The following is a 27,753-nucleotide window of genomic DNA, read 5'->3' as shown; positions in this document are numbered from 1 at the left end:
TGGGGGTTTAGCAGGGTCCCTCTCGGTCTCTGTGCAGATAAGAGGAAGGCAGCATTCTCTCGGAGGAGGAAAGAAAATCGTCTCTGCCCTCCGAGCGCAGAGGTCAGCTGGTGGAGCCCAGAGTCCCAGGCCAGCTCCCCAAAGCCCTGCGGCGTCTCCAGGCGGGCAGCCCTCACCCCGCCCTCCCTGGGGCGCAGGCTCGCGCGTGCCGCCCCCGAGCCGCTTTGGTGAAGAGTACACGTGCCGGGCCTGCTGCGGAGGCCGCTCTGCCGGAGGATGGGCCGCCCACCGCTCGCGCCCCTGCAGCTCCCCAGCTAAGCATGCCTAGACGCCTGCGGCAAGTTCACCCCACCCCTCCTCGGTCCCACCAGGTGTGCTCCCCAGGCACCCGCTCGTGGCCTTGGCACAGAGCTTCCCACACGGCGCGCCGCCCCCCCGCCCCCCGCCAGGGCCCCGTGATGCTGGACGGCTCCGGAGCACTGAGGCAGCTTTCCGTCCCCGCGGCCCCGAGGGAGGAAGCCTGTCCTCCACGCCCCCGGTGTCGCCGAGAAGCACAGGGCCAAGCAGCAGACACATCCGGGGTCGTTCTGAGCACACGCTTCAGACCGGAAAGCGTCCTCCAAGCAAGGGTCGCAAAAGGCTGTCGGAGCAGCCACGGCCGCCCTGGAGCGCCGGCCTCCGTCCCTGCTCGGCGGCAGGCACGGCGTGCAAACCGCGGCCGGGACGCTCCGTCGTGGGGTGCACACACACACACACACACACACACCCCGTCGGCCCAGATTAAGGGCTGAAGGAAGGAATGCACAGCAACGCACCACAGACCCGATGAAGAGAAGAAGAAAGGTGACAGCGCTGTTGGTAAATAAGAAACTTGTGTCAGGTTTGGTTTTGGATGATGATACGGCCGCCACAGCAAATCTGAACAAAGCCCTGTCTGCCCCTCTCAGAGGAAAAGCAGACCCCGAGGGCCCCGGGCTTGGACAAGATCATTTAAAATACCCTCTTGTCATTCCTCTTACGGGTCATGTACCCCGCACACAGCAGGGCTTTCTCCTCCAGGCCCTATTTCTGTTCAAGTGAAAAGTTCGGGGTCAGCTGAATTTGACGCCTCTTGTGAAATTCCAGAGGCTCAAAAACTAATGGAATTTAAGGCAAAAGGATCTTTTTTTAAAAAAAACATACCCAGGCCCAGGCGGTCATCATGGATGTCCTTTTATAACAGAAGGAGGGGAGTGAAGAGAAGTGGCGTTAAGTTCTTAGAATAAATATGGGTTTGTCGCTGTTCACACCTTAGCTACTTGTTTGCACTATTGGAGAAAATATGTAACTTTTTTATTAAAGGAAGTTTTTCATATAAAAATGTTTTTGTATGAAAAGCAGCACAGCAGCCAGAGATTATCTGCTTTGAAGGACATGTTTTGCTGATTCCAAGTCTGTGACAACATTAGAAAACTTCCCCGGAGCCCTCTCCCCGTGGAGCTGTTTCTGGACGCGGCCACCTGCCCTGTTGTGAGGTTTTCCCAGAGTTTCACCCCACTGCCGAGCCCCCAGGACTTGGTCCCTTAGCTCCAGGGATTCCTCTGAAGCTTGTACAGTTTGGGAGAAGTTGGTGGGGGTGGGTGGAGACAGAAACAGCACCCGCCCCGTGCCGGGCGCTCTGACCACAAGCCCGTGAGGATCAAATGGCACCTCAGCCTTTTGCTGCCGTCCTGTTTTTTCCTGTCTAGAAACTAAGGGTTTTGCATTTTATTCTCCAAAGAAACAAAAAGTATTGTACATTTACTGTAACAAGCCCCAGGAAAATAATATCACCAACCAAATAAAACCATAAAAAGTAAGTAAAGCAACAAGGCAATGGGTCACCAAACTTTCACAGTTGAAGAGAAAGATGCCGTGTGTCTCACCTGCTCTCTACCTGTGTTTTACTCTGACTCCACTGTCGGCAAAGCAGCTGCCTTTTCCAGGACGCTGATCTGAACGTGAGAATGAAATTTTGGTGTTGTCTAAAGAGAGCCCTCTAAAAACTCCACTGTACTTGGGCTTCTCCATCTCAGCCGTGGTGTGTCTGCTTCTTGCCTTGGCTGGGCTGGAGAGCCTCAGATTTCCACTGAAATCACTCAAGTCTCCAAAGGACTCAGGAAACTAAGTTACTTGAGACGCGTGTAATTTATTTCCACTTTGCTCTGCACAATTGATAAGAATCAAGTGCTTCAAGCTTCCCACTTGCACTCCCCTCTGCCAACCGAGGCTGCAGGGCCATTGGTCACCTGGCGGAAAGGGAAACACGGGGTTTCTGGAAGACTGTGCATTCTCCAAGAGAGTTCAACATGGGCTTTTGCAAGTTTTTGCACTTCTGTAGATTTGACGAGCACAACAAATGACAACAAAAGTCGTGCTCAAAGCAGTGACTTTTCCTCTTACAAATTACTTCTCTCACTTAAAAAACTCATTCTGCAAACCAGCCTTTCTGTCTGCACCGGTGACGTAAGCACACGTCCGCTTTGGTGACAGCCTTCTGAGCACGAGGCCGGATCTCAGGAGGGCTGCCCTGCCGCACGGCCCTGGCAGGGAGACGCTGGTCCGCAGTGCGGTGACGGCGGCGATGACCGTCTCCAGGGCTTTGGTGGGTATCACACGCTGCTGTTGTGAAGGTTCTGAGCTGTGGTATTCTTTCTTCTACCTTTTGTTTGACGGTAGGAAGTGGGTGTTGAGAGTGTGGATACAAAATAGACTTGCCGCTCGGAGGCCACGACCTGACCTTGGTTCTGGTCACTCCCGGCCCTGGGCCGCTGTCACCCGCACCACGTACTCAAGTCCAGCTGGTGAGCGAGCACACGTTCCACGGTGGAGACGGCGAGCCTGGGCTGTGATCTCCTGAGGAGAGGACCGGTTTCAGCGGCACGTGAATCAGAGGGTGAGATTCAGCCTGTCACCCCTTCATCCCTCCCTGAGTGCAGCCTTTGCACCAGCACCGCCGTGACTCATCTTTTCGCTTGTTTTCTGTTTAGAAGCGCGGAGCTCCTCTCCTTCACCAGCCTCTGTTCTGCGAGCCAAGCGTCACCTCCTGTGCGCAAAGCGGTGGCCTGCCGGCGCCCTCCCCCCGCCTGCCCCAGGCTCCCCCGGAGCACCAAAGGGACACAGCCTCATATCCACCTTTGGATCGTTAATCAGAAAACTCACTTGCCACCTGCTGGGAACACTCATTGTTAGTCGACAGACAGAAACATCTATTTTGAAAGGTGAAAATTTAGGAAGGCAAGAGCACCCCCTATTTTCTTCTTGAAAGTCATCACCACCTTCAGCCTCGTGCTCTGCCGTTCCTTATGGGATACTCACACCGCCCTGAAGAGCTCTGAACCCACACTTTATGCCTACAAAGAGGAGCTGATTTGAATTTGTGGTTTCTCTGTTTTTTAATTTACTGAGGAAGGAAAAAATCTGATCTATATTTTGGCCCATTCAGCAAATTTTCACTAGCATCTGTAGAACCAAATGCATGAACTGATTTTTTTCAAAAAAGAGACCTAAGGACTTCCCTGGTGGCACAGTGGTTAAGAATCCGCCTGCCAGTGCAGGAGACTTGGGTTCGATCCCTGGTCTGGAAAGATCCCACATGCCGGGGAGCAACTAAGCCCGTGCGCCACAGCCACTGAGCCTGTGTGCCACAACTACTGAAGCCCACGTGCCACAACTGCTGAAGCCTGCGCGCCTAGAGCCCGTGCTCCGCAACAAGAGAAGCCACTGCAATGAGAAGCCCACGCACTGCACCGAAGAGTAGCCCCCACTCGCTGCAACTAGAGAAAGCCCGCGTGCAGCAACGAAGACCCAACGCAGCCAAAAATAAAATAAATAAATAAATTTATTTTAAAAAAAAGAGAGAGACCCAAGACTCTTATTTTTAAATTGTATCCGAGGATTATTTTTCCAGTTTTATTGAGAAATAATTGGCATACATCACCGTATATGTTTAAGGTGTACAGCACAATGGTTTGACTTACATATGCTGTGAAGTGATCACAGTTCCTTCAGCTAAAGTCCATCATCCCCTACAGATACAATAAAGAGAAAAGAAAAACATTTCTCCTTGTGACGAGAACTGTTAGGGTTTCCCCTCTTACCTTCCTGTACACCACAGAGCAGCCCTAACTGTAGTCCCCGTGCAGGCATCACACGCCTGGTCCTTATTCACCTTGGAACTGAAGCTGGTACATTTGGACCACCTTCCTCCACCTCCCCCCTGCCTCTGGTGACCCCCAGTCTCATCTGTTTTTCTATCAGCTTGGTGGGTTGGGGGTTGTCATCGTCGCTGTTGTTGTTGTTTTAAAATTCCACGTATAAGAAACATCACACAGCATTTGCCTTTCTCTGACTTGTCTCACTGGGCATCATGCCCTCAAGGTCCATCCGTCTTGTAGCAAATGGTAGGATTTCCTATTTTTTATAGCTGAGTAGTATTCCACTGTATTTTATATATATATATATATATATATAAATACTTCTTTATCCATTCACCCACCAGTGGACACTTGGGTAGCTTCCACGTCTTGGCAGTTGTAAATAATGTTACAATGAACATGGGGGTGCTTATGTATTTTTAAGTTATTGTTTCTATTGCCTTTGGATAAATACCCTGAAGTGGAATTGTTGAATCATATGGTAGTGCTATTTTTCACTTTTGAGGAACCTCCACACTGTTTTCCACAGTCACTGCACCAATTTACATTCCCACCAAAGTTGTACCAGACTTCCCTTTTCTCCACTTCCTCGCCAACACTTTTTATTTTTTGTCTTTTTGATGATAACCATTCTGACAGGTGTGAGGTGATAGTTCATCGTGGTATTGATTTGCATTTCCCTAGTGATTAGTGATGTCGGCATCTGTGCAGGTACCTGCTGGCCATCTGCATGCCTTCTTTGCAAAAATATCCATTCAGATCCTCTGCCCATTTTTTAATTGGATTATTTGGTTTGATGCTATTGAGATGTATGAGTTCTTTATATATTTTGGATATTAACTCTTATCGGATATATGGTTTGCAAATATTTTTCCCGTTTCATAGGCTGTCTTTTTACTTTGTTGATGGTTTCCTTTGCTGTGCAGAAGCTCTTTAGTTTGATTTAGTCCCACTTGTTTCTTTTTTTATTTTGTTGCTTCTGACTTAGGTGTGATCTTCAAGAAATCATTACCAAGACCCATGTCAAGGAGATCTTTCCCTATGTTTTCTTCTAGGAGTTTCACAGTTTTGAGTCTTATGTTTAAGTCTTTAATTCATTTTGAGTAAATTTTTGTGACTGGTGTAAGATTGAGGTCTAGTTTCATTCTTTTGCATGTGAATATCCAATTTTCCCAGCACCATTTATCAAAGAGACTGTCTTTTCTCCAGTGAGTATTCTTGGCTCCCTTGTCAAATATTAATTGACTTTATATGCTTGAGTTTATTTCCAGGCTCTCAATTTTGTCTCATTGATCTATGTGACTGTTTTTATGCCAATACCATACTGTTTTGATTACTATAGCTTTACAGTATAGCTTGAAATCAGGAAGTGTGATGCCTCCTGCTTTGAGGAGCTGATTTTGATAAAACCTAATTCTGAGACCTTGGTCAATCTCTCAGTCTCCTTAAGTGCCTGTTTCTTAATCAATAAAATATGGAGTTTGGACTATTTGCTGCTATGGTTCATTCCAGGTCTAAAATGCCATTTTCACCAAATTTTAAATCAATCTCACCCTAGGGGTCAAAGCACCTTAAAAGAAAATGGCAGGTCCCAAGTAAAGAGAGCCACGTCTCTGAAGTGTGGCTTGGAGGAGAGTTCCCTTGAACAGGAATACCCGTTTGGGATTTAAACAGATGAGAAATAAACCTTTGTCATTTTTAAACCTTTATACATTCAGTGGCTTAATTATTACAACAGCTGCTGTTAACTAATACTCTTCTGGGCTTTAGTTCCATCATTTAAAAGAATGAGAATAATAATTATCCTCTAGGAAATTTTTGTGCAATTTACATTGAACAACGTGTGTGAAAGGCCCCAGGGAGCAGGTGGCACCTTTGGCTCTGTCCCCCTGCCCTGCTGCAGGGGGAGGACACAGAGACCCTTTCTGGCCACGTGGGCAGGAGTGAAGCTGTGCTCCACGAGGTCATCAGCCTGTGTCCCCAGAGGGAGCCATGTGGGTGCAGCCTCACCCATGCGGCACAGGCCGGGAACGGGGGTGGTGACGTGAGTGTTCCTCCTGCACCCAGGTCACCCCATACGCTTCGTCCACCCACACACACACTCACCCCAGTGCTCTCCCTCGTGTGCGGTTCAACTGCCGCCCTCACCCTGACAACCACGCTGTGCCCTGGGACCAATCGTCATCCCGTGACGACCGTGGGCCCTGTGTCCTGGGTCTGCACGGAAGCAGGGGCAGCACGCGTTGAACCTGGACCCTCCTGCTGCCACCACGGTGACACCTCCACCGACAACAAAACCATAAGGGACCTCGCGGCCCACTGGGGCAAACCCATGGTTACAGAGGTGAGCAGAGCCAGAGATCGGGCAGGAGGACACGGGAGACAAGACGACCGTCCCCGGGCAAAGGCGCACGTGTCACAGGGCCACCACCAAGCGCCAATGATTCTCCCACCACAGGAGAGGCCGCGAGCTTGGTCATCAGCGTGCGTGCAGGAAGGACACCATCTCCCAGCACAGCCCGTGCCGCGACGGTGGCTCGTGCCCCGTGGACTCGCCCCGTTTTCCTTACATCTTGAGCTTGACGGCTCCAGGAGCCTTGATTGCACCCCAGGTGGCAGAGATTCTGTCTTCCTATCACTTTTCTTGCCGGTGTCCTCAAAGCAGATCTCAGTGCTCTCTTTCCCTACAAATGCTTGGAAGACTCGGAGTGTCCATCACACAGCAGGTACGCGTCCTCAGGTGCTCCCCGCCCCCCGGGGCCGGGGCCTTCAGAGCCACACCAGGACACCGTTCCACGAGGCAGCAAAGGAGCCTAAAGTCTCGAGCGTTCGGGAGGCCCGGACGAGGTGAGCCTGGTCCCCTGGGCTGGCCTGAGAAGCGCCCACCCTGTGAGCTGGGGCAGCACCGTCTCCCCGAGTGTGGGGGACTCTTCCCCTGCCTGCCCCCAACAATCCCTTGCGCTGATCGCGGCCAGGGTTCCCCGCACGACTCAGTGCTGCTTCTCACGCTGCGTCCTCTCTGCCCTCGGCCCGGCTTCCCTGCCGGTTACTCAGCGAGGCAGGCGGGTCCTGAGTGAGCTCAGACCCTCCCTGTGCCCCTTCAGTCACTTCCTAAAGCCATGCGCTCCCCCAGGAGAACCACGAAGGGTGAGATCTTACTCCTGTTTTCCCTATTGGTGCTTCTCAGTTCTTTCGAGGACCCCCCGAGACTCTGACGAATGACATGGATGCCGCCCCAGAGGAAGGGCAGCCTCGGGGCCCCGGGGCCTCGGCGATGCCCTCTCCCGGGCACCTCCACATGGTGGGGGCCCTCAGCTGCGCCCCCCCACCCCCGCTCACCTCCCTCCTCCCAGGCCCGGAGCCGAGGACAAACCTCCAGGAGGAAAGAGCAGACCAGCTCGGGGAGAGGCGGGATCAGAGACTGTAATTCAATCTGATACTTGAGGCTTGGCAAGTATACCTCCGGGACTTCTTGAAAACCCCCTGAATCTTTTTCATTTCAGAGCAGTTAAGCCAACCCCAGCGTCCCGGCTCCAGGAAGCCGCGTGGCTCTGGGTTTTACTGCCGTTTCCTCTCCCTGGGCCGGCACCAGCTCCATTCTCGGCGTTTCGGTGCCACAGAGGGGCCCCCGCAAGCCAGCGTGGGCAGGGGCGGGGGGTGCGGGCTGGCCGGCGGGCACATGTGGCTCCCAGGCCGCCGGCCGAGGCACTGATGTCTAGTGTAATCAAAAACATCCAGCGGTAATTTAATGGTTCCCACCAAGCACAGACACAAAGTCTAGCAACCCTTCCCTCCACATACTTAACCCTTGGAGGCAGAGAGAACGGCCGGCAGAAAGGGGAAGTTAATCTCGGGTAGCTGCTACCCTGGGATTTTTTTGCTTTGGAGGTTTTACTCTGATGTTAGAGAGAAAGATGTGAACTCTGGAAACGTGCCGGGAGCAGGATTTACATTAAATGTCTTGTCCAGCTCTGGCCGGGGGCGGGGGGGGGGGGGGGGGGGGGGGCGGGAGTGAGAACCCTCACACGCTGGGGAGGCCAGGGCCGCCGAGAGGACCGGCTGCTGCCCTTGGTGGAAAGAGTTTGAATCCGATTTAGATGCTCGGTGAGGGAACTGATTTAAGTGACTCTGAGGCCACTTCCCCACGAGGAGAGAGAGATCACCCCAGTGCTCTCTCTGGGGTGAGGACGCCGGGCACACCCGCCCTGCGTGTGGATTCAGTAACCAGGCTGGTGACAAACGTGGAAGCACACGCTTGGGAAGAAACCGCCCTTGCGCTTAGAAGTTTTCCTTTTAAATTACAATAAATTTCCCCATAATTAGTCACCCGCCATTGTCGAAACTTTCCATATCTGATAAGATCGGTGACGGCTCTTGGCTGTGGCTTGCCATCCGATCTGCAGACACAGACTCACCTGAGGCTCTGCGGTCGAGGCCTCGGCTGGGCCGTCTGCACGCATGTGCACAGAAGCCTACCACGCACCCAGAATCATGCTGCAGAGAGCACGGTCCTGGGCACACGGTAGGGGTGTTGACGAGATTCCCTGATCCACTAAGTCAGGCTCTCAGCTGGAGGCCCAGTGAGTTTCATTTGCAGAGCCTCCTGGGGTCACTGCCGTGCAGCCGGGAGCCACCGACCTCCCCGGGGCCGCTCACCCTCGACGTGAGCCCAGGAGCGGGGCTGGCCAGGCGCCCTGCTTTGCTTCGTGGCTCTGGCCCTGAGGCGGTGGGCCCTCTCCGGGCGTTGCTCCCTTCACGTGCAGAAGGAGGGTGATAAGGGCGTCATCCTGCAGGTGGAGCAAGTTAACGTTTGAAAAGCCTTCGGAACGGAGAGCGGCGGTTGTGAGCACTGGGTGGGGTCCGTCACGGCTTCACTCTGACATGTGAGCTCCATGACGCAGAACCGACCGCAGTGGCTGAGGAAACCCACGGAATGGGGAGAGGGGGCTGGGCAGGGGTGGGGTTCCTGACAGCGTTTAGCGAGGCCTGGGGGGCAGGGGCTGCGCTCCCCCGGGGAGGAAATCCTTAGCACCAGCGTGCAGAGGGGACTGATCAGGAAATGGTCACGGATGACAGGATCGAATTCTGTGTTTACTTACGAGTTACCAACAGACCCGACACCAGCCCTAACCGGTGGGTCATCCGTCTCAAGCACCATGTCAACCTTCCCGCTAGGCTCTTTCCACTAGGGACTCCTCGGGTGGGCTGGGGCCTCTCAGAGATCACACGCCCACCTGCCCTCCGCGCATCCTGCCTACTCGAGGTCTGTGTGACCTGTCCCAGCCACCCCCACTGACAAGGGAACCAGTGGCCAGCAGCCTGGACCGGGGGCGGGACGGGGTCCTCCGACCCAGACCTGGGTCCTGGTGTGGGCACCACCCTCTCCCCACGTTCTGCTGAGAGCGTTCTCTATCGGATATAAAATATTTGATACACATTTATATAATGCACAGTGGGTATGGTATTTATTTGTTAATTTACATATTTGATAAATATGTACAACTTTATGAGAAACACATGTTACTCTGTCTGGTGGGAGAAGTTGGGTCGGATGAGAACTTAGGTTTCTGTTGTGAAATGAATCCTAAATGACAGCATTTAGCATCGTGTCCCAAGTGAGAACAGCCTCCCAAGAGAAGTCCAGGAAACCGACACAATCACGACGAGAGAATGTGCTGCACCAGACGAATCCGGTCCTATTTTTTCCCCACTTTCTTTGACATTAAGTGCTGTCTGAGAAAAATGTGATTCAGCGTGCGCCATGTGTCTTTAGTTTCTTTCCGGGGTGTTGCCGCCCGCAGCGACCAGCCTGACCCCGAGGTCCGTGATTCTGCCTTCCTGAGGGCCCCTGATGAGGGGCACGTCGGCTGGGGCCTCTGTGTTTGTTTCGCTGGGGTCCTTAGAAACCTCTGCTCTGGCCTCAGCCTCGGCCTCCCCTCGGGGGCGGGGCGTCGAGGCGGCCCTGCAGCTGCCCCCGCAGCCAGCCGGGATGCAGGCCGCGCTCGCCACCGTCCTCCAGCCCCCGCGAGGCTCTGCGCTGCGGCCAGCTCCACCTCCCTGGAAGCCCCCGGCCGCCTCCTGCGCTTCTCAGCACGAACCGCTCCCCTTGGGTGGCTGAGAGGCAGCCGCGCTTTGGCCGGACGCCCCAAACTCCACCCACGGCCCTGTAGTTGCTCTGACATGCGCTGCCCGCGTGTCTGTGGCTGCCTTGCACCTATAACCTCACTGTTTGTACCCCTGGGGGCTTTTTCTACCGAGAAGCACTTTTCTCAGAGGCTTCTCGTGGCAGAGAGGCCAGTCCCGCGGTGACCCCGGTCCCGAGGCAGCCCAGCACCACACAGCCTGAATCACAGCTCCCGTTGGCCGGGAGCAGGTCTAGAAAAGCAGGGGTTTGGGCAGAAACGGGCACTTAACTCAGGCCCGACCCCACCTCCTTCCCTCTGAAAGGCTTCTCCCTCCTGCCCTCTCCTGTCTCCACGGGCTTCCTGCTTCCTAACTGCTTTCTAAAATTAAACCAACGTATTTATCCTGGAACTCAAACCCCTTCAGGCCAGGGCAGTAATTCTCCAAGCGTTTGCATTTTCAGATTTTTATCTCCAATTATGAAATGAAAGCTTTGTGTCTTGTTAAAGGAATGTCTGGTCAAGGGGAGGATTCCTGGGTAAAGCCCCGCTGCACCTCAAATCACACCAAGGGTTCCACGTGCCGGGCTCTGACAGGGCCATGTGCCCACACAGGGCTCAGCCTGGCCCCCAGCCTCCCTCCTGGACCCCCCGGCAGCCCCATCTGGACCCCACACCCTGGGGGCTACTTTGACAACCCCAGACTCCTCCTCCAGTGCTGGTCTAGGGACGGGGTGTGAAGGGGCCTTGACGGGATGAGGGAACGAAGGTGGAGAGGCAAGAGCGGACCCAGAGCGGCTGCGGGCCCAGCAGTCCTCTGCCTTCGCCCCTGGGGAGTGGCAACCCCGTCCTGTGCCGGGAAAGCTGGAGTGACACCAGGTCTAAAGGCCAGAGATCCCACAAGAGGAGAGGAAGCCTTTAGAAGCTGCCCCGTCTGTGCAGCTGTGGTGGTCGTGGTTTGGGGAGGGGGACTGCTCGTCCTCTTTGCTCAGGGCCCCCAGCCTGGGGTGACCCTGCTCCCCGGCCAGCAGCAGATCCCGACCTCTAGGCCTGTACAGTTAGCTTCCTCCACGGCTGTGTCTATGGGGCAGCAGGCTGTGGTGCACTCATCCTAACATAAACGCAGGGAAGTAATAAAAGAAATAATAAAATAAGAGAGGGGGGTGGACAGCTCCGGGCCGGCCAGCTTTGCCTCCGGCCCCGCGGGTTGACACACAGCTAACGGGGATGGAGAAGAAGGTCCTGGGAGCCCTTGACTTGCATTTACAGCCAGTGGGTCAAAAGCACAGGTGACACCCTGCACTGAGACTGGCACCTGAGGTGGGGAGGGTCTGCCTTGGGGGCCTCAAGCTGTGGGCCCCGATTCTGTCTCTGGGAAGGTGGTGTCAGAACTGAGTTGAGTTGTAGGACCTCCGGCTGGTGTCTGAGCATTGCTGGTGGGTGTGAGGAACCCCCTCCCACTCTGGAACTGGTCTCAGAACTCAGAGACCCAGATCTGGATTCGAGCCTCTGAACGGTGGCCCCAGTGGCACGAGACCATAGCCACCTTTGATCTGGGCCAGCAGGCACCGGTCTCGCTGGCCTCCACCAACCCAGAGGGCAGGCGCGGGCAGTGGGCATAGCAGGACCCACAAAACCCAGAGCCCAGAGGGGCCTGTTCCGTGAAACGTGCAGACCACCACGCAGGAGCACGGAGGGTGGACGGCCGGGGGGCAGCGTGCGGACCGAAAATGGGGAGGTTTGGAGAGTGCGGGTCACAGCAAGCATGTTCCAGAGCCACCTCGAGCATCTGTTCATGGGCAGGGGAGCACACGGTTGACTGAGTAATGCTAACTTTCAAAGATTTCTTTATCACTTTGATATACTCACAAATGCCTCCACAAAAGACATTTAAAAGAAGACTTGCCATTTTTTCGGAACCCAAACCAGGCTAATGTCTCTGTAAATACCATAAGGAAACATTGCTTAATAGGTGGTACTGTCTACCGCACGGGGTGCAGGGCTCGTCCTTCCAAAAGTAAATATTGGCGTATAAAGAAAACGGTGGGATTGGTTAAGCCAGTTTTTCAGGCCCAGTGCAGAAAAGTAAAAATCTGATTTATTTCTTCCCCTGTTCTGTTCTATTAAAATGAAATCATGCAGAAAGCAGCTTTCCCATATGTGTGCATGTTTCATAAAGGTGAGGCAGACTGCAAGTGAACAGCCCTCGAAGTACGATGCCCACGGCAGCTGCTTGATGTGTGTGGCACGGAAGCCAGGTTTCCTCGGAGGGTCTCGGTCAACAGTTTGCTGAAGCCAGCTCTCTCTCCCGCCCGGGACAGATTACTCTGCCCACCTCTTCATGGCCCTCCTGAGTGACAGCACGCTGGGAGCTTAGATCAGCCATGCAGGGGGTTTCCCACCATGGAAACCAACAGACCTTACACCCAGGGCTTCTGATCCCCAGAGACCTGTCAACCATCCAGCAGCCCCACTGGGAAAATGAGGCTGTAGAGCAGAAATAGACAGAAAAGGGCGCCTGCCTGACTTGGGGCTCAAGCCAGGAAGCGTTCTTGGGTTTCTTAATGGTTGGAAGAACCATCCACAAACACTGTTATCAAACGCTGAACGATCTTGGAAACTAGCTCTTGCTGCAGGTTTAATAATGTTTTAAATAAATTCAGCCTAAAGTTACAAGGCAAAACCGTGCTCATATATAACACTTTTAATGCGGTAAAGTCATTTCATCAACAGCTAACGTTGTTGGAATCACAAGTAGTGTCAAGGTGCTTTATACACTTTCTGTGTTGTTAAAATTTAAAACAAGAAACGATCTCCGTTCCCACACGTACCGCCAGGAGGCGCATCTTCTCGACTCTCACAGCCATGGCAGCAAGTCCCGTTGCAAGTGTAAAGGAAATTTCCATATTACAAAATCAGCTTAGGCTTTCTGGGTCTGGAACAGGATGGTGTAAGCCTACTTTTCTCTGCTATGTCCTCTAACTGCAACTAAATAACCCTGGAAATTATCAACAGAGAATGATAAAAGGACCCTAAAGCCTGGAAAGAAAGAAGGGGGCTGACTGGAGACTTGGAGACTTGAGGAAAAGCAGTGTGACTCCCCAGGCTCCCTTTATCTGCCATAGGTCTCGGACTAAGGGGCCAGAGAAGACTGCAACTCAGAACCACCAAGAGGCAAGGACGAAAAACATTTCTCACTTCTCTCTTTAGCCAGAGGCCTGGGAAAGAAGAAACCCAAGTTCCTCTCCCCAAGCTGGGTCACTGGCAGGTAGGCCAGCCCACCAGCAGGGCCAGCCCTCCCCCAACTGCATGAGGAATCTCGCTCCAGCTGCTCCTGAGCTTCTGCCCCAGCAACACAAGGCAACCCAGAAGAATGCTGTCCATCCCTGTGGGCAACACCAACAGGGATTGAAAGGGAGCCCCAGCGGTGCCAGAAGAACGTCGGACCAGAGGAGCACAGCAAGCATTCTGAAAGGTGAATTGATGTCGGAACCAGTAGGCCAGCACCATGTGCTAACCCTAAACAGAAAACTACCTGCTAACCAATCTCCTGAAACAAATGCAAACGTAGACATTCTCAGCAAAGAAATGAAGTTATAAAAAAAGAATTAAATGGAAATAGCAGAAAAGAAAAACACAATAATCAAAATGTTGAAAGTAGTTGATAAACTCAATAGTTGAATGGTGAAATGAGATAACACACTCAGTGAGCTTGAAGACAAATCATTAGAATTTACTCAATCTGAACAGAGAAAAAATAGGCTTCAAAAATGAACAGATTATCGGAGTCTGTGGGATACTAAAAGATCCAACATTTATATTATTAGAGTCCCAAAGGAGGGGAGGTAGGAATGTGGGACTAAAAACTTTCCAAATTTGGTAAAATACATAAAACTATAGATTCAAGAAGATGAGAGAAACCTAAATGTAATGAACCCAAAGAAATCCACACAAGTACATCAAAATGGAATTTCTGAAAACTAAAGACAAAGAAAAAGTCTTAAAAATCGCCAGAGAGAAATGACACATTACTTATGAAAGAACAAGAGTTTATGGCAGCACATTTCTCATCTGAAACCTAGGAGACCAGAAGGAAGAAGCACAGCAATTTTCAAGTGCTGAGAGGAAAGAACTGTCAACTGGAATCTTATATCTGAGTAAACTACACTTAAAGAATGAAGAGGAAATAAAAAATTCTTAGACAAGGAAAACTAAGATACTTTGTCACTAGCAGACCTATTTTAAAGACTGGCAAAATGAAGCTCTACGAAAGTAAAGAGAATGATAATAAAAGAAGGCTGGAAATTCCAAGAAAAAAAAGGAGCAATAGAAAGACTGAAAATAAAAGTAAATATGATAGACTATTCTTTGATGAGTTACTTTAATCATATTTTATGATTGAAGCAAAATTTGTAACACCATTGGATATGGTGCTAATGTATGTAAAGGAAATATTTAAGCCAAATATATTTTAAAACTGGAGAAAGAAAAGGGACCTTAACTGAAGTAAGGTCTATGCTTCATTCAAAGTGATAAAATGTCAATACCAGTAAGCAGTGATGTCACATGAGTATACGATAATACATAGAACAATCAGAAATAACACTGTAGGGACTTCCCTGGTGGTCCAGTGGTTAAGAACCCGCCTTCCAATGCAGGGGATGCGGGTTCGATCGCTGGTCAGGGAACCAAGATGCCACATGCCATGGAGCAACTAAGACCACACACTGCAACTAGAGAGAAGCTGGCGCACTGCAATGAAAGATCCCACATGCCGCATCTAAGACCCAATGCAGCCAAAAATAAATAAATAATCAGAGAATCAAAAATAAACTGTCTCTCTTCTGGCAATAAGCATGCTTTTTAAAAAAGAAAAGAAATAACACTGTACAAAGTTATATGCTCAAAAATGTTATAAATAAAAAAAATGTTATAAAGAGGTCAACACGGAATTCTAAAAAAATGTTAAAATTAGACATAGGAAAGCAATAAATCAAAAGAAGTGAGAAACAGAGAGAATAAACAGGAAAGAAATAATAAAGAGCAGACCTAAGCCCTACCATATTAATAATTTTTTTTTTTTTTGGCTGTGCCGGGTCTTTGTTGTGGCAGGTGGGCTCCTTAGTTGCAGCTCGTAGGTCCTTTAGTTGTGGCTCAAGGACTCCTTAGTTGTGGCAGGCAGGCTCAGCATGCAAACTCTTAGTTGCGGCATGCATGTGGGATCTAGTTCCCTGACCAGTGATTGAACATGGGCCCCCTGAATTGGGAGCGCAGAGTCTTCACCACTGTGCCACCAGGGAAGTCCCAATAGTTACTTTAAATGTAAATCGTCTAAATACACCAAGAAAAGCACACAGGTTGACATGTTGGATTAAGAAAAAAGAAACATGACCCAAATAAATGAGTACAACACACTCTCTTGAAACGTAACAACATAGGTATGTTTAAATTAAAAGGATAGGAGAGGGAAGAGATACGGGGATATATGTATATGTATAGCTGATTCACTTTGTTATAAAGCAGAAACACACCATTGTAAAGCAATTATACTCCAATAAAGATGTAAAAAAAAAAAAAAAGATAGGAAAGGACATATGATGCAACATGAATTTTTAAGAAATAGGAAAGCTTACATTAATATCAGATGAAGTAGATTTCAGAGCAAAGAAGATTACTAGGGTAAAAAGAGGAACATTACATCAATCCTTCAAGAATATATAGAAATTCTAAACCTGTATACATGAAACACCAGAGCTTCAATGAATAGAGCTGAAAGAAAAAAAATAAACTAATTATAGTTGAGGACCACAACACACACTCTCAGAAACTGATAGAGCTGTAGAATATTACAACTAACATCACACTTATTGAAAAACTGAGCACTTTCCCTCTAAGATCAGAAGCGATGCAGGATGCCTCATCTCAGCACTCATTTAACATAGTTCTGCACATTCCAGCCAATGCAATAAGGCAAGACAAAGAAATAGAAGATGTACAGATTGGAAAGGAAGAAATAAAACTGTGTCTATTTGCAGATGACATGACTGTCTATGTAAATATCCTAAGGAATCTACCAAGAGAACTCATAGAACTAATAAGTGAGTTTTGATAAGCTTTCAGGATACAAAACCAGCACACAAAAATCAGTTTCACCTTTATCTACTGAAAACAAACAAATTGAAATCAAAATTTTTAAAACACTGCCAATTATAATATCTTCAAAGAAAATTAAACACGTAGCTACAAATCCAACAAAACATGAATAGGGTTATGATGAAAATTGGAAAGTAATGATGAAAGAAATTTAAAAAGTCATAAATACTTGAATAGACATATTGTGCTCATAGACTAAAGGACTCAACATAGAGAAGTTGTCAATTTTCCTAAATTTATATACAGGTTTAATGCAATTTCGACAAAATCTCAGGAAGGTTTGTTTTAGAGACAGACAAAATTATACGAACAAGGATTGGTTCTAGAAGAGCCAAATTCATTTTCAAAAAGTAGAATAAAGTAAGAGGAATCACTCTTCCCCATGTTAGGGATCACTCTACAGCCACAGCAATCAAGAGAGTGTGGTGTTGGTCGAGGGATAGACACATACATCAGTGGGACAGAATAGAGAACACAGAAATAAATTCACACAAATACTCCTAGTTGATACTTGGCAAAGGAGCAAAAGCAATTCAACAAGGGAAGGAAAGCCTTTTTTTAAACTTTTTCTTTTATTTCCTTATTTTTTATTAATTTTATTTATTTATTTATTGACCGTGTTGGGTCTTCGTTGCTGTGCACAGGCTTTCTCTAGTTGTGGCGAGTAGGGGCTACTCTTCGTTGCAGTGCGCGGGCTTCTCGTGGCAGTGACTTCTCTTGTTGTGGAGCACAGGCTCTAGAGCGCAGGCTCAGTAGTTGTGGCGCACGGGCTTAACTGCTTTGCGGCATGTGGGATCTTCCCAGACCAGGGATCAAACCCGTGTCCGTGCATTGGCAGGCAGATTCTTAACCACTGAACCACCAGGGAAGTCCCAGGAAAGTCTTTTCAACAAATATTGCTGGAGCATTTAGACATCTATAGGCAAAAACATAACACCTTACACAAAAGTCAACTTAGAATGGATCATGGACTTAAATATAAAATATAGGACTATAAAACTTCTAGGGAAAATTTTGGAGGACCTTGTGCTAGGCAAAGTTGTCTTACCCTTGACCCCAACAGTGTCACGTGTAAAAGGAAAAAGAATTGATAAAATAGACCTCATCGACATTTCAAACGTTTGCTCTGCAGAAGATTCTGTTAAAAGGATGAAAAGACAAGCTACAGAAGGGAGAAAATATTTACAAAACATATAATCAACAAAGGACTGGTACCTAGATTATCTAAAGAACTCTCAAGCCTCAACTTAAATAAAATGAAATATCCAATTAGAAAATTAGACATTTCCAATAGGAATGTTTTCTTCAATAGACATGAAGAAGCATTTCACTGAAGAGGCCATACAGATGGTGAATAGGCCCATGAAAAGTTTTTCATCACCATTAGCCACTAGAGAAATGCAAAGTAAAAACATGAGATATAACTACCTACTTCTCAGAAGACTCAGTAAAAATGGTGTGAACATCAAATGCTGGCAAAGATACAGAGAACCTGGGTCACTGATGCATTGCTGGTGGGAATGTAAAATGGGTTGGCCACTCTGGAAAACACATTGGCAGTTCCTTTTGAACCTAAAAGTGAAATTACCACATGACCCAAAGTGCATTCTTGGGCACGTATCCAAGAACAATGAAAATTTATTTTCACACAGAAACTTGCACGTGAATAATCACGGCAGCTTTGTTCATAGTGGCCCAAAACTCAACGTTACCCCAATACCCTTCAATGGACTGCAGTACATCAATACTGTGGGATACTGACCACAATAAAGAGAACCATTGAACCACTCAGTTAGAATGAACCTCAAAGACTTATGTTGAGTAAAAACAGCCAGTCTCAAAAAATACATATTGCATGAACCCATTTATATAAAATCTGTGAAATAATTACAGAGAGGGAGAATGGTGGTCGCTAAGGATTAGAGATAGAAATAGACGTGTAGCTGTGCCTATTATGGGATAGCACAAGAGAGCCTTGCAGTGATGACACGAGATGACATCTTGATTGTGGTGGTGGTTACACAAAGCTACACACACGATCAAACTGCACAGAGCCAAACACACACACCCACACACAAGTGTGTGTGTAACCAGTGAAATGTGAATAAGCTTCCCAGATGGTTCCCACAACGACTTCCTGGGTTTGACGTTGTACTGTATTTATGCATAAAGATAGCATCGGAGGAGGCTGGATCAAGGGTGCGGGGGACATCTCTACATTTCCATGCAACTTCCTGTGAATCTATAATTATTTCAAAATAAAAAATTATTTTTAAAAAGACATATAAAGGTAATGGGATTGATTCTTTATACACTCAGATATGCAAGGAAAATATAGCGTCATTCTTTTCTTAACTACTGTGATCTTGCTTTAATCTCCACATGACTGATATCAAGAGAGGAAAATAATATGTTTTCTAATTTAAAGTATTTCTATTTTTCCTGGTTTAAAAGAATAGCTACACAAGGGCCATATTTTTTATAGACGAATACTGAAATACATGGGAATTAAAGTGACATGAAATACATGAAATACATGAAATACATGGGAATTAAAGTGACATGACGCTCGGGATTTGCTCCCAAATGTTTTAAAAAGAAAAGGAAAAGGAAAAAGAAGAGAAATGATAAGTGAAGGAAACATGGCAAAGTTTTGATAATTTTAGGATCTAGATAAATGTGGTTTGTTATATTATTTTCTTAATTTTTGTGTGATGTTTGAAAATATTCATTAAATAATTTTCTTTTAAAAAACCTATTAGAGGGCTTCCCTGGTGGCGCAGTGGTTGAGAGTCCGCCTGCCGATGCAGGGGATGCGGGTTCGTGCCCCAGTCCAGGAAGATCCCACATGCCGCGGAGCGGCTGGGCCCGTGAGCCATGGCCGCTGAGCCTGCGCGTCCGGAGCCTGTGCTCCGCAACGGGAGAGGCCACAACAGTGAGAGGCCCGCATACCGCAAAAAAAAAAAAAAAAAAAAAAAACCTATTAGGGTTTGTTGGCGCAGTGGTTAAGAATCCGCCTGCCAATGCAGGGGACACAGGTTCGAGCCCTGATCTGGGAAGATCCCACATGCCGCGGAGCAACTAGCCCCGTGCACCACAACTACTGAGCCTGCGCTCTAGGGCCCATGTGCCACAAATGCTGAGCCCACGTGCCACAGCTACTGAAGCCCATGTGCTTAGAGCCCATGCTCTGCAACAAGAGAAGCCACCACAGAGAAGCCCACGCACTGCAACGAAGCGTAGCCCCCGCTTGCCACAAGTAGAGAAAGCCCGCGTGCGGCAACAAAGACCCAACACAGCCAAAATAAATAAATTATTTTTTAAAACCTATTAAACTGTGCCATTGAGAGCCTTCCACCCAACTTCAATACGAAGTGATAAATCTGCAATGTAAAAGCATCATCAAGAGAAGAACTTAATTGAATTCAATAAATGGATTCCAAGTAATGAATATGTTCAATTAAAGTCATGTGCTCATGGATTAATATCAATATTTGGCAGTGACTGTGTGAAAAGACATTTTTCAAAGGCCAAATATGTGAAATCTCATCCCAGGTCTGCATAAATAGATGGACACTTGCCATCAATTTTGGTGACAGAGAACCCTGACCGTGAGCTCATCAGGTGAAATGTTATCCTCCCACGAAAGAACTCTGTTCTTCTCGTTAGCAGACCTTCTTATAAAATATTGTACACAAAGATTATATTTTGAATTTTGTCAATAAAAAAATCGTGGACATTTGTTTTCTCTCTCCTTATATAAGCAGTTATATAATATCCTCAAAGTTGCCTCTTGGCTCGAAAAACCTAAAATATTTACCACAGTAAAAGTTTTACCGAAAGGGCTGGCCGGGGATGGTATAGAGGACGGCTTTCCTCTGCGACGGTGCAGCAGCTCCAGACACATGGAGAGACCCTGGGAGCAGGCTGCTCGCCCACTGCAGACCCCACGTGTCTGAGGGCACAGTTGGCTTTAGAGGTGCCCTCGCCATCAGGCAGGCCCTGGGGGTTGTGGAGGTCAGCCTTCCTATGGCTGGTGCTGTCTTCGCTGAAGCATCCAGTCCCACACACTCCCTGCGGCATCCCCAGAAGCAGGGTCCCATTTCCGGAGGGCACGTCAGGAGGCCCGTGTCGGGCATGAACCACAGTGGTCAGTCACAGCCGACCGAACCCGAGGTTCAAGGTCAGGGCCTTGCACACGCGGCCTCCCGCCCCTCCTCCCCGGCAGGTCTGGTGCGTGACCAGCAGCTGCTTTAGGGAGCCCCTCAGCCCCTCAGTGAAGTGGCGGTGTTTCCAGGGCACAGACTTTGTGAGCTACCCACCCAGGGAACCCAGGGGGCAGGCAAGTCCGCGTGGGCTCTGTGAGCCGCTGCCCTCATGCGGGCCTGGTCAGATCGGGGGCGCTGGGGACAGGCCGACAGCCAGGGGGTCGGGCAGCTCACACCACGGAGTTGTTTTTAATTATTCTAAACAGCCCACCGGCTCCCTTGGACCAGGTGGCTGGATCCCTTCAAAGTAGAGAACGGTTTTGTCGTATGAAAGAAAAATAAGTGAGCCACTATACTTGGATCCACAAGAGCAGAGTTAACCACCGAAATCTGAATTCTCGTAAATCACAGCTTTTTGAGAAAGCCAGTCCTCTTGGTTGTCGCACCGTGGACGGGCCAGGCTGTGCCCTCATCAAACAGATCTCCCCCCCGCCCCGCCCGCACAGACGCCCCCCGGCCCCACCCCTGCCTGGGGCTGGCACCACGAGGTTGGGGGCGCCGGGACTCGTGGGTCCCGCAGTGCAGGTGTGGCTGACGGGCTGCACTTCTGGGGATCATGCCACACAGCAGAGGAGCTCCGTCAGAGGGCGGGGCGATCGCAGACCCGGCTCAGGGAAGCACTGGAACAGACAGTGCCGGGCGGATCGGCGGGTGGGGACCAGGGCTGGGCTCACGCATCAGGTGGGCCCAGGGTCACACTCATCTCTTCTCAACGGGACGGACAAAGGAAAATGTAAGAAAGTGATATATGAAGAATAAAGTCCCTGAAACACTTGTATCACCCCCATGAAGACTCACACAGGACGTGATCAACGTCCCCTATATAGAGATGCACGTGACACATTCCTCTCAGAGCTGAGAGGACGCAAGTCAAGACTCAAACTGGTCTCCTTGTATCATGATATGATGGAAAGCACGTGACTCACAGTGTTTTCGTTAATTTTTTTCTCTCTCTATCTACCCAGGTTGCCAGCGGTTTCAAAGTTGAGTTAAGGCTCAGAGCAGCACGGGTCTCCGATTATGGCGATGTCCTCCTTCCCATCCTTTGGCTTCTCCTTCCTTACCCTTGGTTTAATGGTCCTGTCGTATGTGAGCTTTAACCTAGGCAACTTCAAATACTTCTGCTAAAATAAGCAGCATGTAATGATTACATTATTTGGTACGTTTGCAAAGTATGAACCCGCAGAGAGTAGCGGCAGAGGTCTAGAGGGCAGAAGGAAGAAATCGTAGGTAGCTTTACCCCTGCCCCGAGGCCCCTGCAAGGATGGCAAGGCCGCCGTGCGAGAGGCTCTGACCTCAGCAGCTCCAGGCCGGCTGCGGAGGCCAAGGGGAGGGCGATGCAGGGTCCTGGGCTCCGGGCAAGGTTGGTGGGGGGTGACTGACAGGCACCGAAGGCTTTACAGACTATGTTGTGTTTTCAAGCTGCATTCAGACCAGAAACATTTGAGACGATGAAGCCAACCAAGGTCACCTTAAAACAGAACCTTTTTTAAATCCTTTTTTTAAAATGTGTAAATCATTGAAACCCTGAAAATACATAACGTGCCTCTTTTCTTTTTTCAAATTTAGTGCTTCTGTCGAAATCCACACAGATTTCAGAGCCAATAGAAAAGAAGCACGTTGTTTGCTTCTCACAGTGTTGTGCAGTCACGGGCTTCTCCTGGGACTGAGGACCGTGGCCGTGGTCCCCCCCGCCCCCCGACCTGCGAGCCAGACTGCCCTCCACTGCCATCCCGGATCCGCTTCCGGATCTGGAGCCGGCACTCAGCCTGCATTAAGGGAAGGCTGCGAACCAGGATGTGGCTGGTGAAAACCTCGTTAGCAAAAGTAGGGGCCCCTTCTGTGAGCCCGACACCCTCATAACTGCTCTGAGCCCCCTGACAAGCCACCGGCCCCGTTCGTCAGGATCAGAGAGGTGCAGCCCTGCCCTGAGGCCACACAGACCGAGTGCAGCGGGGAGGCTGGAATCCTGCCCAGCCAGAGCAGAGCTTTTTCTGTTTGTTTGCTTTGCTGCTCATCTTTCCAGGATCCCACCCCTCATCAGCGATGCTCTCAGAGCACCTGGTCCCAGCCATTTATACTCTGTGTGGTCCTCCATCAGCCTCTCTCCGGCAGTGTCACGTGTGCACCGTCTCTCTAACCGCAGACGCGTCCACGACGTCTGGGCCCGGTTCAGCTAAGCAGGGATCTGGGACGGTTGCTTCCTTACAGAAGTGTGATCTCAGGTCCAGAAAGATCACAACGTGCTCAGATCACACAGACACACGACTCTTAGAAAAAACTCTTCATCCTTAAAAGTCATAAGCTTCCTGAAACAAAATTAGCAACTGTTTTATAATTTTAAGGTTGAGAATAAAACCTTTTCATTAACACTCAAAACCCTGAGGGGGCGGATCCAGTAACAAATTTCTCGTGAGTTACCAGAGGAAGCCTGAGGGCTCCAAGTGGGGCTCCTTGGAAAGGACTCTTCCCCAGAGGAATTTCCAGCCTCAGTGAGCATGTCGGGGGAGGGGGCTCCTGGCCCCACGCTCCCCTGCGGGTCAAAGCTCAGGCCTGGCCACGAGCTGCACGGAAAGCCACAGGGCCCTTCCCAGGCCCAGGGCAAGGCCCCCATGCCGGGGAAGGGGGCCACCCCCACCCCGGGAAGCCGTGGTCCCACGCTGTGGCGGGGACCCCAGAGGCCGCCTGGCCTCTTCTACAGCCGCGCTGGCGTGTTTTCACTCACACGGGCTTTGGCCCTGGATGGGACAGGCCCCCCCCCCCCCCCCCCCGTGGGACAGGCCCCCCACAGAGGCAGAGCAGATCAATAGCCCTTCCCCACCAGGTGCTGACAAAGCGCTGGCATGCGTTCCCTGGGAGCCTGTGGGGGATGCAGCCCCACCCTGGCTGGCAGAGGGCCTGGCCCGCGGCCTCAGGAGCCCCTGATCTCAGCTGCCTGGGCCACCCCACACCCCCCATTTCCCCGTTTGCTGGAAAGAGACAAGCCGACCCCCAAGTAAACAGTCCTTGAGGAGCCGGGCATTCTCCCCCAGTTAATATCACCGAGGCACAAGTTTCGTCCTGCAGGCACCTGTGGGCTGGCCAGAAGTGCGTGTGTGCAGACAGGCAGAAGTCCACCTCCGAAACCAGCGGGAATCCCAGCGTGAAAACTCCACTCCCACACGTGAAGTTAAACATTTTGCTAAATTACCATTAACTGCCTTCATTCCCTCTTGGATGGAAATCAACTTGAAAGGGCCTCGTATGAGAAAAGAAGCATGATTGTGAAAGTCAGGAATCAGAGGCTGAGAACCTGGCCCCCAGGAAAGACTGAACCTCTGCCCTTGCAGACCCCTCCTCCCCCGGAGACCCCTCCCTGTGGCCATCTGTTTCCCAGGAGCTGGGGCCCAGCACCAGCCGGGAGCTCGGCTGCACGCCTGCCGCCACCTGACTGTGGGTCCACCCCCCAACCTCTCGCGCACAGGCCCCCCCGCCCCTGCCCTTGCCATCCGTCCAGATCTGGGCGCTGAAGCCCGGCCCTCTTGCTGGGGTCGCAGCCCCGAGGCCTGAGGCGTCCTGCCCCCCCTGCCTGCATGCGCTGGAGGGAGGAGGGCTCCCCACCTGGGGGGAGTTACCTCGGGCCCTGGGATGGGCAGCTGGAACTGCAGGCACTCTGCTGACAGTGGGACTTCAAGGGACTTAGATCAAAATACTTATGTAAACTTGTAAAGGTTTAGAAAAAATCAGACCAAAAAAATCTGTGCAAATGTAAGAATCCATGAATTCCACTGCAGACAAACCATTTCCAGGCAGCGTGCAGAGCTGCTGAATCACCCACACACCCAGCTCTGTTTCTCATACAGAGAGAAGTGCATTTTGCTTGGAGATATATATGTATTCCATTCCAAATATTATATATTTTTATATATACTTATAAATATCTCTGTGTATGTATTTAGTACATTAGATGTAATATCTATCCGTGGACGTGCAGCCTCCAGACTGCGAGCGATAAGGTTCTGCCGTCTACAAGACCCCCGTCTGTGCTAACTTGTTGCAGCAGCAGGAACAGAGCAAGACGCCCACAAAGGGCCCTGGCCCAGCACCTTCTCACGGCTCATCTAGACCTGGGCCAGCGCTGGCCACCATGCAGAACAAAATGTGCAGCTACACTTGCATCTGGGAAGAGCTGTTCCCGCCCCGCAAGGCCCCGTTCCCGGCCAGGCAGGGGAGAGCCGGCTCAGGCTCACAGCAAGTGCTTCCTCCAGGCAGTCCCTGGGCAATGCTCCCCCAGCCCTCCCAGCCCTGGCCCGCCTCCTTCTGAGCTCTGAGCCGCTCCTCCCTGGAGAAACACCTCCGAAGGGAGGGGACCCTGGCCAGGGCTGCCTGCCGCTCATTTGGTGCTGTGGCCCGACTCTGTCTGATGGCTTCTTCTGTCTCCGCTTTCACTGCTCTGAGATTTCCGTTTCAGTCCACCTCCTGAACTCCACACCAGGGCCCCTGCTCGGCCTCTTCTAACCCACACTTTCACTTGAGGGAAGTAACTTGGCTTCTTAAATCTGCCCTCCATCACCAACACACTCTCTTTGGCAAGAGTCACCCGTTCCTCTGTGGAGGAAGAACCTCATTTACTCAGGCTGCAGGTACAGGACTCCACGCTACAGGCAGCCGCCACCTCGCTCAGGGAGGGCCCTTCACACATTTAACGCTTGGTGTCATCACTTCACCCTGTTTCTCACCTACCTCCTCCCACTTGGACTCACCCTCTCAATTGGCATCACTTTGGGAAGGAGAACTTTTAAACATAATTTTAGTAATTAACTCTGCTCTTACACGAAATTTGATTCTGTATCTATACCAAGAATTGCTGGGTGACTCTAAATTAAAAATCTTCATGTACCTGGAAAAGTGCTGAATCTGACCAAGTGTTGAATATGCTCAAGAAATATTTGAAAGATGGATCCATTTATCCATCCATCCATTTACCCATCCATATATCAAAGATGGATGGATGGGTGGATGGATGGATGGGTGGATGGATGGATGGGTGGATGGATGGGTAAATGGATGGATGGATGGATGGATAAATGGATGGATGGATGGAAGGATAGATGGATAAATGGATGGATGGGTGGGTGGATGGATGGATGGATGGATGGATAAATGGATGGATGGATGGATGGATGGATGGATGGGTGGATGGATGGATAAATGGATGGATGAGTAAATGGATGGATGGATGGATGGATAAATGGATGGATGGATGGAAGGATAGATGGATAAATGGATGGATGGGTGGGTGGATGGATGGGTGGATGGATGGATAAATGGATGGATGAGTAAATGGATGGATGGATGGATGGAAGGAAGGATAGATGGATAAATGGATGGATGGGTGGGTGGATGGATGGATGGATAAATGGATGGATGCATGGATGGATGGACTGATGGACAAATGGGTGGATGCATGGATGGATAAATGGATGGATGGATAAATGGATGGATGGGTGGAAGAAAGGACAGATGGATAAATGGATGGATGGGTGGGTGGATGGATGGATGGATGGATGGATGGATAAATGGATGGGTGGATGGATGGGTGGATGGATGGGTGGATGGATGGATGGATGGATGGATGGGTGGATGGATGGATGGATGGATAAATGGATGGATGGATGGATGGATGGATAAATGGGTGGATGGATGGATGGATAAATGGATGGAGAGATGGAAGGAAGGACAGATGGATGAATGGATGGATGGATGGATAAATGGGTGGATGAATGGATGGATAAATGGATGGATGGGTGGAAGAAAGGATAGATGGATAAATGGATGGATGGGTGGGTGGATGGATGGATGGATGGATGGATAAATGGATGGGTGGATGGATGGGTGGATGGATGGGTGGATGGATGGATGGATGGATGGATGGATGGGTGGATGGATGGATGGATGGATGGGTGGGTGGACGGATGGATGAATGGATGGATGGGTGGGTGGATGGGTGGGTGGATGGATCGATGGATGGATGGATAAATGGATGAGTGGATGGATGGTCCAACACTTAGCACGCCCAGGGATGCCGGCATCTCTTCACTTTGGGTTACAGTTCCAGGGAGGGAGGTAAGAGATGAGGGGCATGGAGCTGTTCCTGACCCAGGGGAGCTGTCCCCTCCCCACGAGGTCTCCGGTCATTTCCAGAGGGTCTGTGTGTAGAGCTTTATAACACATCCACGAGCTACAGGGGCTTGAGCTGATTGGAATTAAAGAAATCGGTCATCCTAGTCAATACTAACATTGCAGTGTGCCAGCCACATATCCAATGCTCAGTGGCCACACGCGGTCAGTGGCTGCCATACTGGAACACTTCAGCTTCACAGAAATCTTACTGGTCAGTGAAGATGCAGAGGTTACGTTCTGCGGGACGAGAAAACGTGAGGAAGCCATTTACGGCCCCCCAGAACCCCTCCCCTGAGCAGTGACCTGCTCACCCCAGCCAGGGCTCTGGCCTCATTCCATCGTGACCAGTGCTGGGCAAGGGAAACGGCCTTCGTTTGGGTGTATAATAGGAAACACACATCTGGTCTCCTTCCAGGTTCCTGGCACAGAGCTCTGAAAACCCTTGGAATTTCCTGAGTGATGGGAGCGTCTTTTGTTATTCCTAACAAGGCCCTTTAGAGCAAAGCTAAATTTATGCTAATGAGGTGACTCTGGCGAGGCCCTGGGCAATTTCAGGAGGCGGGTGTGGCCAGAAACACCAAATCTGAAGTCGTCCGGGCAGAAGTGAGGGGGCCTGGGCGCCACCTTTGAACCTGTGTCTGCACTGGGGGCTCTGGTGGGACTGAGCCCCTACCCGCGGGGTCTGCTCGGGCTACAGGAATTGGCATCAGAACTGAGTTGTTGGCCCAGCTGGTGTCAGAGAATCAGGGAACTGACGGCTGTGAGGAAAAACCTTCTCAGTTCGAAACAGAGAAAACACTCTCCCCTGTCCTCTCTCAACCAAGAAACTGTGGGGTGGTGTTCTGGTCCTGCGGTGCCTGAGAGATGCTGCCC

This window comes from Phocoena sinus, chromosome 17 (genome assembly GCF_008692025.1).
Source record: "Phocoena sinus isolate mPhoSin1 chromosome 17, mPhoSin1.pri, whole genome shotgun sequence".
Taxonomy (NCBI): Eukaryota; Metazoa; Chordata; class Mammalia; order Artiodactyla; family Phocoenidae; genus Phocoena; species Phocoena sinus.
Note: the sequence above shows the minus strand (reverse complement) of the source record.